General features: G+C 32.5%; 1 long non-coding RNA gene across 1 annotated transcript; it reads left to right on the top strand.

Annotated features, from left to right (window-relative positions):
* Positions 1-1,352: 1,352 nt before the first annotated feature.
* Positions 1,353-3,914, top strand: LOC122567295. Its single transcript, XR_006316743.1, has 3 exons — positions 1,353-2,358; positions 2,535-2,882; positions 3,648-3,914. It is a non-coding gene; the product is annotated as an uncharacterized LOC122567295 (long non-coding RNA).
* The last annotated feature ends 9,458 nt before the right edge of the window (positions 3,915-13,372 follow it).

The following is a 13,372-nucleotide window of genomic DNA, read 5'->3' as shown; positions in this document are numbered from 1 at the left end:
TCTTTCATTAATCCCCAGGCAGTAATCAGATATTGTTTGAGATACAATTATGATTGATGAAATATTTCTGGCTTGCGTGGTGGAAATAAATGAATTCTACATATTTTCTATCGCATTTTTAAACATATTGGTCATAAAATATTTCAAAATATGCACACTTCGTTCGGTTCAACGAACATACTGACGAAACCTAGCAGAATATTTAATTTTGTTTTAAAATTATTAATACTTACGTAGGGAAGGTGGGATCGCCACACGAATTTTGCTAATCTTTTTATAAATTGTCAAGGCAACATCTTGACTAATTCCGCTTCTACGTCAGGATAATTGCCACTGAGCTTTAGTTTCCAAAATATACATAAGAATATTTTTCATAACACGTACTGCATTTTTAATTTCTTTAGTTCTATATTCTTAACTCGTATTCTAAGAAGTATTTTTATGTACATCTTAGATACTAAAGACGAATAACGTTTATACAATAGGTAATACCATACAATTTGATGAGTATCTTCGATTTTTTTGAAACTGTAATATATTTACTTTATTTACTTTTTTTACTTTATTACAAGTACTTTTAATTTCATTTTAAAGGTAAACTTAAACCTAACTTGAAACTAATTATAAAAATGGAAATTAAGTAAGTAAACAGGAATCAGTTAAGGTAGAACTTTAATTTAATATTTATTGATATAATAGATTCAAATAAACGAAAATAACAAATACAGAATAAATAAAAGAATGGAACTCATTAATTATCTGGATCGCTATTGATTTGTGCTCAGTAGCTTTTCAATTTCTTTATCATAATTGTGAATCTCATTTATGGCTTGAAATATGTTTGGATTTTTATTATGTGGGATTTTTGCTAGATTGTGGTTAGGTTTAGCTTTAGTCCTAAAGAAAAGCTAAAAATATCTACTTACAAGTGTTTACGACAATTTTTTATAATATTTTGCGTATTTAAGTAGTTCTTCTTAACGTTATGTTAAATTTTGAAAAAATATCAGAGATATTTTCCATATATTATGCTGTTATATACCTTGCAATATGCAGTAAAATTACTTAAAGCATTGTCGTTGCCAACATATACCTGTAGCGGCACCCGCCACGGAACTTTCCGCTGGCTTCGCAAAGTGTTAGGCCACCAAGAGCGCAACATCGACGTCCCGTTGTGCCATCGATATCCCTATGTTTTCCTCCGCCAAATCCTCGGAAGAGCACGCACGTGGCAACTGCCGCGGCACATCTAATAAGCGCGTCCTAGTGGGGATATCGATAGGCACCGAAAGAAAGAATTCGTTTGTTCTCGGATGGCGTCATTCGGTTCTGAGCTACGAAACGTGAAACGACTCTGGTGTCTAAACGAAACGAAAATCGACGACGATTATTTTGCTACTCGTCGAGCGACATTTGCTGTGAGCATTATTTGTCATACGGTAATAAACTGGTTGTTATTGTTAAACACCTTCTAGTGTACTTTCATTATCCTTCACGATACTCATAATCACCTCATACCAATGCCAATGAAATCAGTGAGCTGTATCTTTGTCCATACAATTATCAAATTTTATCATTTATAGAAGTTATAAACGCAATTTTTTGTTTTCAATATATGTATATTTCTATTATTCTATTCTTTATTTATTATGCATGTTTATCTCTTTAGATTTTCCTTCCAAATTGTAATAAATAGCACATTTTCTATATACAGCATAGTTTACGTAAAACTGAATTCGATGGATTCATGCAGAAAGGCAGCGGAGGATTTTCGCAACGGAGGATGTAATTGAAGAATGAGTGTTGTAATGAATTGGTTTTGGTTTGTAAATATATTTGGTATGTTCTTGCAGCACTTCTTCTTTGCATTCTCAAGTCCCTTGGACAGCCTTTGGGAGAACAAAAAGAAAGACACAGTAGTAATTGTGACTGTAACCGAGCGATCAATCAAATAATCAATCAGCTGATAAAAAGCCAACTACGGCTTCCTCCTCCCTTAAAGCATATAAGGGCAAAAAAGCAAACCTCTTCTTCTCTTTACAAATGGCATTTTCATACGGCGGTCTCTAACATCAGCAAATAGCAGTGTATTAATAACCATGAAGAAAACCAACCACTTTAGCAAACACTAACCGAGGTCCACTTAATACTTAATGTCCAGTTGCTCTGTAGAGCTACTCTGCTGGGTTACTGCTGCATTTTCCCCTCATTTAAGAATCGTAGAAAGAAGAATCGGACTCCGGTCGCCGAAATTTGAACCCAGGTCTCGAAACGTTTGTAACCTAAGGTGCTAACCACTGCGCAGTCGTCGTCCGGTGGTATTTGCTGTCGAGTGCCGCCACAATTATAATGATATACGTACGTATACGGTATACGTACCTATATAACGAAATATTGACACTTGTAAGATTGAAATATTTGTGTATATATGATACCATATGATATTGTATAAATTTTGTTTAAAATAATGGACACGTGATTGTAGTTTCAATTAAAATGGCAACGTCCAGTATTACATCTCTTATAAATACCAGTTTTCAGATGACTTCTTCTAACAGCCAAAGACTGGTCTTACGAGGTAAAAGCTACGGAAGTATAATATTTGTGTTGCGTTTCAACGAGAAAATAATGATAGGAAAATCACGTGAGAGTGAAAGAGACGAGATGATAAGTTCAACTTCTTAGCAATTATTTAAAGAAATGATAAACGACACAGGATGTTCTGGAAGGACTATTCCAAGAATGAACTATAATGAGCACACCAGCATGTTTGTTACATTGTTTCGTGTGACTACAAGAATCTATTAATCGGAATCACCAACTCATTCCAACATATAACTATTTCATGGAAATTCTGCGCCGGTACGAGATCTACAAAAAAGGTACATGATATAATCACTGAATGAAACACTTTAGAATTACGTTATGGGACGAGAATATTTCCTACGTTGAATATATAATATATAGCGTAGTTATATAATTAAAGGAAATAATTAAAAATAATATCATCGTTTGTAAATAACGAATTTTTCGATTTCGTTCCAAGATTATAGACATTTTTAATATAGTTTGCGCTTAAATTTATGAATTGCTAAATATACTTTTCTGGATGTTTGAATATTTTTATTAATTGCGATTTCTTTTAGAATGTATAAATAAATGGATATAAATTATAAACTTTAACGAATAACGAAATTAGAGCAACATGCAAAAAAATAAGTTAAATAACATAATATAATATTTTTTATGAGGAAATTCGATCTATTCCATAATAAATGAAAGTTCCTATTAAAAAAAATGTAATTGCAAAGTGTATTTCTTTACATTATTTATATTTATGCATTATTGCACTTGGGGAAGAAATATAATTGCGGATATGAAGCCACTTTGAACCATTTATCATTTTTCCTCAAGCGTTTTTTTCTAACATCCACTAAAATAAAATATATAAATTAAAAGAAATTAGAAAAAATGATTTTTATTTAAAAATTTAATAAACATATGTTATACAAACGTATATTACTAGTACATTCAATTTCTTAGTGATACCTAATTAAGTCAATTATTTTCTCCTCTTTAGTACATTTTTAAACAAAATTATATTTTTTTAATTTCTTAAATTTATATATTTAATTTTTACTTTTTAGTCTCGAACTGTTCTGGAAATATACATTGGATTCCATTGCGGGATAGAAAGATTTTTTCAGATTTCACCTCAGTTAATCAGGCAATTATTTCCAATAAAAAATGAGCATGTGTTCCACATTGGAGATTTTTAACTGGTCGCGGAATGGGTGAAATTTCGCTTGAAAAATTCCACTCACCCACACAGACAAACAGAACATAAGCTAAATATAATAATTGTACTCTTTATTGTAGCTTATTTCTCTTAATACTTTTTTGATGATATAGAAAAGAATAGTTGCAGTTGTTTATTACCCTATTTGCACTTTTCTATTATTTAATTATGTTATTATTCTATTGATCCAACATTTTCATATATCGATGAATAAACAAGTTAATCATTTAATCTGAAAAGATGTTAATTATATATGAAAATCAAAAACAGCGTTGGGCATTACTCAATTTGTTATGAATAAATATGTATTTCACCATAAAGTAATTATCCGAATAAATTAATTTTAATCAAACATTTCATCCACATAATCATCATTCATTATTCCTAACAATTTCGTCCCCAATAATAATAATTTGCAAAATTATTCGAATAATGATACGAATAAGCGCTTTTACCGACCAGGGTAAGTCTTAGCATTAATTTATCAAAAAGTAATAAATTTTGTGATTCAACGTTTGAGAAAAAGCTAATTGGATAATAACTTGGAAAAATATTGGGACATGTTCGGTAATTCAGTATTTTACTTCATACATCTGCGATATAATACCATAATATAAACAAATTTTTGTTCGAATAAATACTCATCTGTTTATCTGCTAATGCAATAAATACTTAGCAATTTATCTGTTAGTGGTGAATAACGCTTTATTTCTTATGTTTACCCGTTATCTGTTACTACTAAAACATTTAAGATGTTTTATTTGATGACGAAAGAAACTTGGATTTTTTCAATAGCATATATACTTGTGCTTTTATACATTTTGGATTTGCGCATATACGTGTGTTTGCTTTTGGGATTCTATACATGTACGTGTTTTATATATACTATGAAAAAAATGGTTTTAAGCAACTGTATAGGTATGAATGTCTTATCGAACTCGTTTGAAGAGTGCCGGGTGCTAACACGGTTGGTACTTTGGTCGGCACTCTGATTAAGCGTTTCGATTTTTCGAATGAGTTGGGCAAGGCATATTATTTTAATATTCTGATCCAACCTCTCTTGTATAATAATTCCCATACATAATGAAGAGAATTTAAAATAGGAAGCCGAAGAATTTTAATTTAATCTTTTGTCGACAATATAGTAAGTATGATAATGCAATAGGCACTTATTAATAATTCGCAACTACTTGCATTGTATCAATAAAACACATTACATAATTAATATTTAATACGTATTCAACAATATATACTTTAATGGAACTATACTGGTTTTATAGCTATACTATATCTAAAGTTTGCAATTCTTACGAATGGTATTATTTCAAGTTTCTCACTTATCGATATACTCATATGATACATTTAACCTATAACTGATTAGTTACGCCTATTATTTAGTTCTGTCTGTTAAATGAAACGGAAACTTGAAAAAACCTGTAAAATCATCGTCATTTGATAAAAACAAAACAACTACGTTGCATTCCAGACAATGCAGTTACTGGACAAACCTGTACGATGGTACGACATAAATTAAGTAAAACACATAACTTGCCAACTACATAGCATACGTTGATCAAGGCCCCGTTTTCCTTCAGCTTTGGCCAATCTAATCGATGGGCCTTTATCTCAACCGCAATGAAAATAACTGACCAGGAAAATTCTTCCTACAGCAACCGCGCAAAGTTCCTGTACAACTTTCTATGATAAGTGACAAGTTACGTATACTGACAGCGAGAGTTATTTAAAATTATACATCTTGATACTACATTTTTATTTATAAAATGCATTCATTTTGTAAGCTACCCGAAACAAGGTGGCATAATGACGTGAAATCAATGTTCGAGACGAAAAAAGAAACAGATACAAGAAAAGTTTCGAAGAGATATGAGTTTACTAGTGAGCCTGTCAAAACCAGGACATGATACAAAAAACAATGGAAATACCAACGGAAAATATTATCAGTGTCTTCGTCCGAAGCTTTCGATAATCGTCGAAAGTAACAAACACCGATCAAGATCTAATGATGGTATGTTTAGTCTAACCGAGCGAATATTCGCTCTTCCTCCACTCTAGTAAAATTAAAAAGTAAAAGTGTACGTGAACATCCGTCCGTTGTTCGACAAAAGGATAAGCAAATAATTTCATAGCGCATTCTTGCTACTACAGAGTCGTTAGATGTTTCAATTTTTGGTCCATTCAAAAAATTTTACAACGAACAAGCAGATTTATGGATGCGTGATCATCCTGGCCAAACAATAGCATCACGAAATATAGCAGAATTAGTCTGACGGGTATTTAATCCACCACTTGCACCAACTAATATTACGAGGACTAAATAATAAGCGTTTCGTGAATCTATCGAAGCTATGCAATACCCGGGAAACACCAATTTCGTTGTCGCTCGTCTTTCCTCTAATTTTAAATGTTCTGGCGATATAAACTTATTTAATTTCTTGAGATTGAGAATAAATCTCTATATATCGCATCTTTTGTTAGTAACAATTTGATAGCCTTTTCGCGATTACTAATTTCCGTGTTTGATTTAAGATTCATTTTTGGAAGATATTCCCGGACTTCCTTCGAATGAAATATTATTCTGTAACCTCGAACACAATTCAAGACAAGTTTATCTCGAGCTATTTCCTGCCAGTCCGACGAGAAGTATTTTAATCTGGCAGCGATACGTACGTTTATTTAGTTTCGCTCTTGGTCTCGGGCTCTCGATCATTCTATCCCTTTGGGTAGTATTATTGCTTGTCGGTCTAAATAATATCCAGGAACTACTCTGGCCTCGGTTATTTGATGACGCTGTCTGACTGATAAGCGGGCTTCTCACCAGCAAGCTTTTCTAATTTATATTCTGTTTAACATTTGGCTACGTAGCTTTGTTGCCGGTTGATTCTTTACATTTTGGGACAATTTTTCTACTGCTATGGCTTCTTTTGTTTTGCCTCACTAGCTCCAAGTAAAAATTCTTCTAATTAATATTAAGATTCAGGACAGATTTTATTTGCTTGCTAATTCCTGGGAGTATAAAGCCTTTCTAGATTTACGTTCATTGTGGTGAATCTGTATTATTAATTCATCGGCATCACTTAATCTTTGAACGACAATTAGTTTTTCTATATGGACTCTGACATTCGTTAACATTAAAAGGACTGAGTCTATCGCTATGAGGATTGATGTGGCTAATTGTTGATTATCCAACATACACGTGTCCCCTTTAATTTTTGAAAACGGGATGATGATATTTAGTCTCGTATTTAACTTGGATGCATCAACTCTTTTGATCTGCAATATTTTGTCAATAAATCATCTTTAATTTTCCTGAAAATTCTATTAGTCGTCCAGTAATTGCACCTTGATTTTAATGACGAATGAAGATCAATCTTCCATCTCCAGAATTTCCTCACTCAACATTTCGATTTGATCGTGGCTCGTCTGGTTCTCGAGTGGAATATTCTCTTCTCCTCTTATAAAGTTATAGATAAATATTGTTGCTAACGGTGTCACTATTTTTCTCAATGTTGATATTATTAGTTTGCCCACATGCCATATTCCTACTTGTTTTGCTATTCGTGCAAATTCATTGGATAAGACTAATCTGCCGTGCAAGCTCATTAGTTCATCAGCTCACAGGTAACCTGTATTAACACTAACCTTACCAGGCCCGGTCAAATGACCGGTTTCAAAATTTAATTTAAAATTGTACATTCATTGTTATTTTTTTTATTCGTCTAACTTTATGTAAATTCTTATATTATCTGATTAATCAATTTCTCAACTCGTGTTAATATGAGAATTTACGTAAAATCAGATGAACGAAAGAAATAACGATGAATGTACAATTTTAAATTAAATTTTAAAACCGGTCATTTGACCGGGCCTGGTAAGGTTGGTGTTCAATCGTAACAGAAAATCCGATTTAGCGATGTTAAGCTTCTACAACAGGCGGATAAGCCATCGATACAACGTTTTTTCGTTCGTCATGTGATGTAAATGGTCTGTCTGTTTCGTTCCGTAAATCGTTCAATTTCTTCTGCACTTTGGAGAATTTCCTGCATAATATCTTGTCTACTAGTCTTATTTGCGTCTCTTTGGCATTATTGGGTCACAAATCATCACTTAGCAAAAAAGGAGCAAAGGAATATAAATACACTCTTAAACACGTGTAATATCTAAAGCACAACGAAAGCATAAGAAGAGCAACATAGTTGAATCTGGCTGACTTTTCTCTTGTTTTACATTGTGGCATCTAAGGAACAAGCAGGAATTAAAATAATCTTGAGAAAGAGGCTTAAAATATAATTAACAGTATACAATTAAAATGTTACCACCGATATAAGACTCGGCTATCTCGGTTCTATTTTATTTAGACAGTGGTATTTAGATAGTGGATTAGCCATTATATTAATAAACCACAATTTTCACTGGCATCATATTTAACATTTATTATAACGTACTTATATACTTAATATATATCTCAGATAGCTATTAATGCTGAATACAAATTTTTTACTAAATATATCTTCGCGATAAATATTTTGGAATTTCTACATACATTTCCAGATTGATTTTAAATTTTACCAATACAATCATGACAATCGTATCTCATTACACTGCTAGTCAAGCCTTAAAATACTTCACATGACATAGATATATTGGAAAGTCTAGAAAATTTCTTTAGTAAGTAATTATATGTGGCCATCGAAAATTGAAATTTTTTCAGTGCAGCATCACTCCTGCAAGCGAAACGTCCGGGATTTCTTGAGAAAAGAGACTTTTACTTTCAATTGTTTAAGCTTCATGTACATTAAAACTTTATTTTATCGAAGTAAGGATGGTAGAGCAAGATAGTCTATGAAAAATATCTAGCCTAAAAAACTCTTCCTATTGCAAGTTTAAACAAATAGTATCAAATTTCTAAAGCGTACGTCTCCCTCCTAATTATCCTATTACGAATTATTATCATTAAGCAGCTGTACAATAAAAATAAGTAATAAGATCATGTAATAGACTGTTTCTAACAATATAACGCAAGATTTCAGTTACTGTAAAATTCATTCGAAAAGTTAATATAAAACCAGAAAAAATTTTGAAGTGATACACGTATGTGCGGAGGATGGTTGGGTCGTGTGGTTCGAATGACGAGATAACTCGCTGTTGAAACCGTCAATTGTAAAATAATAAATAAATAAATACAGACAATGTTCGCTAAGACGCTCGTACTAACAGATTCACTAAAGACAGTGTATAAATCGCTAATAAGATCGTTCGAAACTAACTGATAACTGAACTCTTACGATCGCGTCCTGTTATTTATACTGATCAGGGGAGAGCCGGAAAATTTAAATTCGAGTTTATTTGACGGTTGCACGTAGGTTGGCGACATTGTTTTGCCCGGAGTTAATTTATTATTACATTATGTGTATCCTAACGATATTGATACTCCGAGGCAAAACAACAACATGATTTGAATTGTGTGCCGCTACATATGTATAAATTATATAAAAGTAATAATGTTTTAAAACGTAGAAATAACTAAAAATAATATATATTGTTAGTAATTACAAAAATGAAGCACGGCCCTGATTTGCATAAAAGAAAATATTATAGTACATTGTTATCATATAGGAAATAGTTACTCTCATTACATAATATTTTATTAGATATGGATCGTTTATTTTAAGAATGGTGTTGATCCATTTTACTTTGTTTTGAAACATTTATACAGTTTATATACAATTTTTCCGCGTCTCTGTGTGTTTAAATAGATGTAAATTCATTATAAAAATATCTTTTTTGGGAATTAGCTGCAGCAATTTCGTTTTTCAGGATCATGTATAGACCTGTACCACTTCCAAAATTAATGAATTGTGCAATCGAAGAATGCTTGTAGAAAACACAACAAGTGTTTTGATTTTTTATTGAAAAATGTTCTGCATATCAATGAGAATACTATGGTATAGAATATAAATGTATGCTTGCAAAGCATCATGTATTTACTATCAAAGGATATTTTCTTCTTCAAAAATGTCTACAGATTTTGATATTATGCAGCAACTTCTGCCCAGGTGAACGACCTTTTGAAAAAATACAGAAGTAACTCGTAACAAGTAAGCAAATCGGCCCCTTTTTAACATTTTCAAACCATTCAAATCCGTAAAATTTAATAAAATGAAATAATTGGATAAAAGGAAATGCTCTCCTATTTTTTAGTACCAAATAAAAATTTTTGGAGCGTTGTTAATATTCATGCAATATTCAATATTCATATTTTACGAAAACAATTTCATATACTAGACGAATGTTATAACATTTTACCATGTTATAACATTTTACCTAATGTCCCACTGGACAAATTGTAAAATCAAAAATAAACAATATAATAAAAAAAAATATACTAGACGAAAAGTACTTACCACTATGATCATCCGATAGATATGTACTTCAGACTCGAAAAAGGAATTTAATCTATTCGGTAGTATTATTTTGTTTATTATTATCAGTATTATTTTTTTTATTATTGTACACACTTGAAACTTTTACGACTGTCTTTCGTGAATGGTACAATGCGATACATCGAATCTTTAATTCTGTTGTAAATACTTAAAGCAAAGATACACAAAGACAAATTTTTCCATGAAAAGTATATATATTTACATTTTTATTTTAAAATTTATTTTGCTATACGTCTTTCCATTGAATATTTTAAAAACTCAAGTTGAAGATATGACCTTGTATATTATATTATCATGATAATAATACAAATTTTTGACTTTAACATAGAGAAGAACAGAAACAAAATAAAATGAACTTTCATGCAAGATATGTGTTGTAGTTGCTGATACAATCACAGAGAGTAATTTTAGATGAAAAATAAACTGAAAGTATTTCGGATTACCCTGATGAAGTGTTACAAGCTGCTTTCTTAGAAACTACTAAACATATCGACGCACTTTTTTTTTAAATTACCTAATTCAGAAAGACTTATTTATTAATATACAACCAATTTTTTTGGGCAACTGCTAGGAGGAAGAAAACATCTCACTTTTTAAATGGGAAGTAGTGTTAATTTTTTGTTGCTTAAGTTTCTTCTATAAAACTAACAAAACATTTACTTGAATCATTTTTCACTATAATTAATGATTATAGCAGAAAGTTAAAGTGGATCATGCCAAATAGGCTTAGAGATAAGTATTGCGAGCTACAGTAGTTTAATTTTCTTTATAAATCAAGAGCAAAACATAGCAAATCGTCACCAATTAATGTATTCGATTATGATGACGTTAAGCATACGTCAATGTCTATCAACTAAATTGTTTTTGAATTGAACCGAATCTAATCTTGTTTTCTATAAGATTAAAAAAATGTTTCAGGTAAATAAAGCACGTGCTTTGAATATTTATAATACGCGTATTTCAATATGCTATATAAATCTTCTTTCAGAAATTCAATTACAATTACACTACTTTCACATTTACCTTCATCAGTGAGGAATTGAGAGAGCGGCGATAAAGACGATCGTAATGTACAAAGGTATTACCTCAAGTTCTGAAAAATTCTTCAGTATATATGTAATACTCATTAATTATATATTAATGTGATAGAGAAATTACTAAAATATAAATTACAAGCAAATCTTGCATTATGTAAAAACAGGCTCAAAAGCGTACTCGTATACTTTTACACATTCCCTCCTCGAGAAAGACTTTTGGATTCGCCACTGACATCCATAGAATTTAATATGATCAATCGCAGGATGAGGATAAGAAAAGATACTTTTTTGTGATAATAGAATGGTTGCTATGACGATCGAAACGGCTACAATTAACTGATTTTTTAAAGTGTGACGATGAAGTAAGAACTCGTCGTCTTTGTAACGGAAGTAATATCCACGTGCAGAGATCATGCGGCTTCAGTTTTTTTCAGAAATTAGAAGGATTAGTTTATTACATGACGTACAAAAAATTTTTTTACATTGCAATTGATCGGAATCGCGAAGAAAAAAGCAAAGGTCATTTTTATAACTATTGTTACGACCGTTCGCGGAGAGACGCGATCGCGAGGAAAGCGCGTCAACGAGAGGCGTAAATTCTCGCTACGATTCGGATAATCAACGCCACGAATTAGTCGTTCCCCTGTTTCGATTAAGATAATAGAGGTGGTTCAAATGAGTTTAACACATTTTATTCGTCAGAACCTTTCGATGTATAACGTTTGAATCCTCAAATGATACTGATTACCCTTCGATCTTTTTCTTTGTCTTCTCTGGGAGACGACCCCCACTACGCTCAGGTCACGCCACCGTTCGCGCCTATGATCACTTATGCCATCATCTTTGTGTAGATGAAATAACGGACCGAAGGCGAATCGACGTTTCTAGAACTCGCTGTTTGATGACAATAATGCGTTTGTCACGTAAAAATGGCAGGAAAATAATAATAAAAAAAAATGTTGAGTTCTTGAACCAGAGTTCGAGATACCTTTATTCTATAATAAGAGTACAAGTTTACGGTTAGATCGTTACCGAAAGACTGAAGCCTCGATCAAGAACCAGCCTTTCTAGATGTTTGCTTATCTTATGCCGAATTCATATTCCTTTGTTTTGGGAGTTGGTGTCGTGTGCAAAGCGGTTCAGGTTTCCTGAGTCGGTTGTAGATATTTGTTAACGTTACGCGCTTGTCGCTACATTGTATATATTTCGCCGGTTCTATAAGACGATCTGTCTGCGACATTGTAGTACCACGAGCGACGGTTAGGGTGTCACGTAAACTTGAGGGTTAAATGATAAAACAAGAAGGTTGAGCCGTAAAACAACTATTAACTTTATTTTTTTATTAAACTTTATTATGAATTCAATAATCACAATCACAGTTCACTCCAATAACTTTATATAGAACCTAGTAACACTGATCAAGTACGCGACTGGTCTAAGGCTAGAAACCAGTTAAGATATGTTGACTATTCTAAAGATAGGGAATAAGTAAAGTTTAGTGACGATGTTGTGGCGGAGGAAAGCTAGAGGTGGGTGTGTCTAAGGATACGAGATGAGCTGATTCGTTAAGGACAATTTTAGTTAGGAAAGTGAGGGCGATAGACATTGCTTTCGATTGGATCATAGGAAGGTTGGTGGACTAGGAATGGTCTTAGCCCCTGTCACGTAAAATAAAAAAAAAGGAAATCGAAGATGAAAAGAAAAATAAAATATAAAAGAAATAAAAAGAGAATTTATTTTTTTAACACTTGGTTTACACTAATTACAATTTGCTTCTGAACTCTAGCCGTGACTTTCCAAGACTGAAGCTCTAACAATTTGACTTTTGATCGGGTCTGTTTCTTTTTCCTTTGTCACCCCTCAATATCCCTACTATCCACGTGTTTTTAGGCGTCCGCAACTGTTGCCACGCGCGCCTTCTTCTCGAACATTCGGCGGAAGGACCGTTGGGATATTGATGGCTCATTAGGCACCTCGACGATATACATTGTCACCGAGTGCCGCCACATCTTTATCTTCGTCATCAGTCCATCGGATTGGAAGTGTGCCGGTCGTGACACCCCCCCCCCCCCCCC

This window comes from Bombus pyrosoma, linkage group LG5, assembly GCF_014825855.1.
Source record: "Bombus pyrosoma isolate SC7728 linkage group LG5, ASM1482585v1, whole genome shotgun sequence".
Classification (NCBI taxonomy): Eukaryota; Metazoa; Arthropoda; class Insecta; order Hymenoptera; family Apidae; genus Bombus; species Bombus pyrosoma.
The sequence above is the reverse complement of the archived record's forward strand: the minus strand, read 5'-3'. Positions and strand labels throughout refer to the sequence as shown.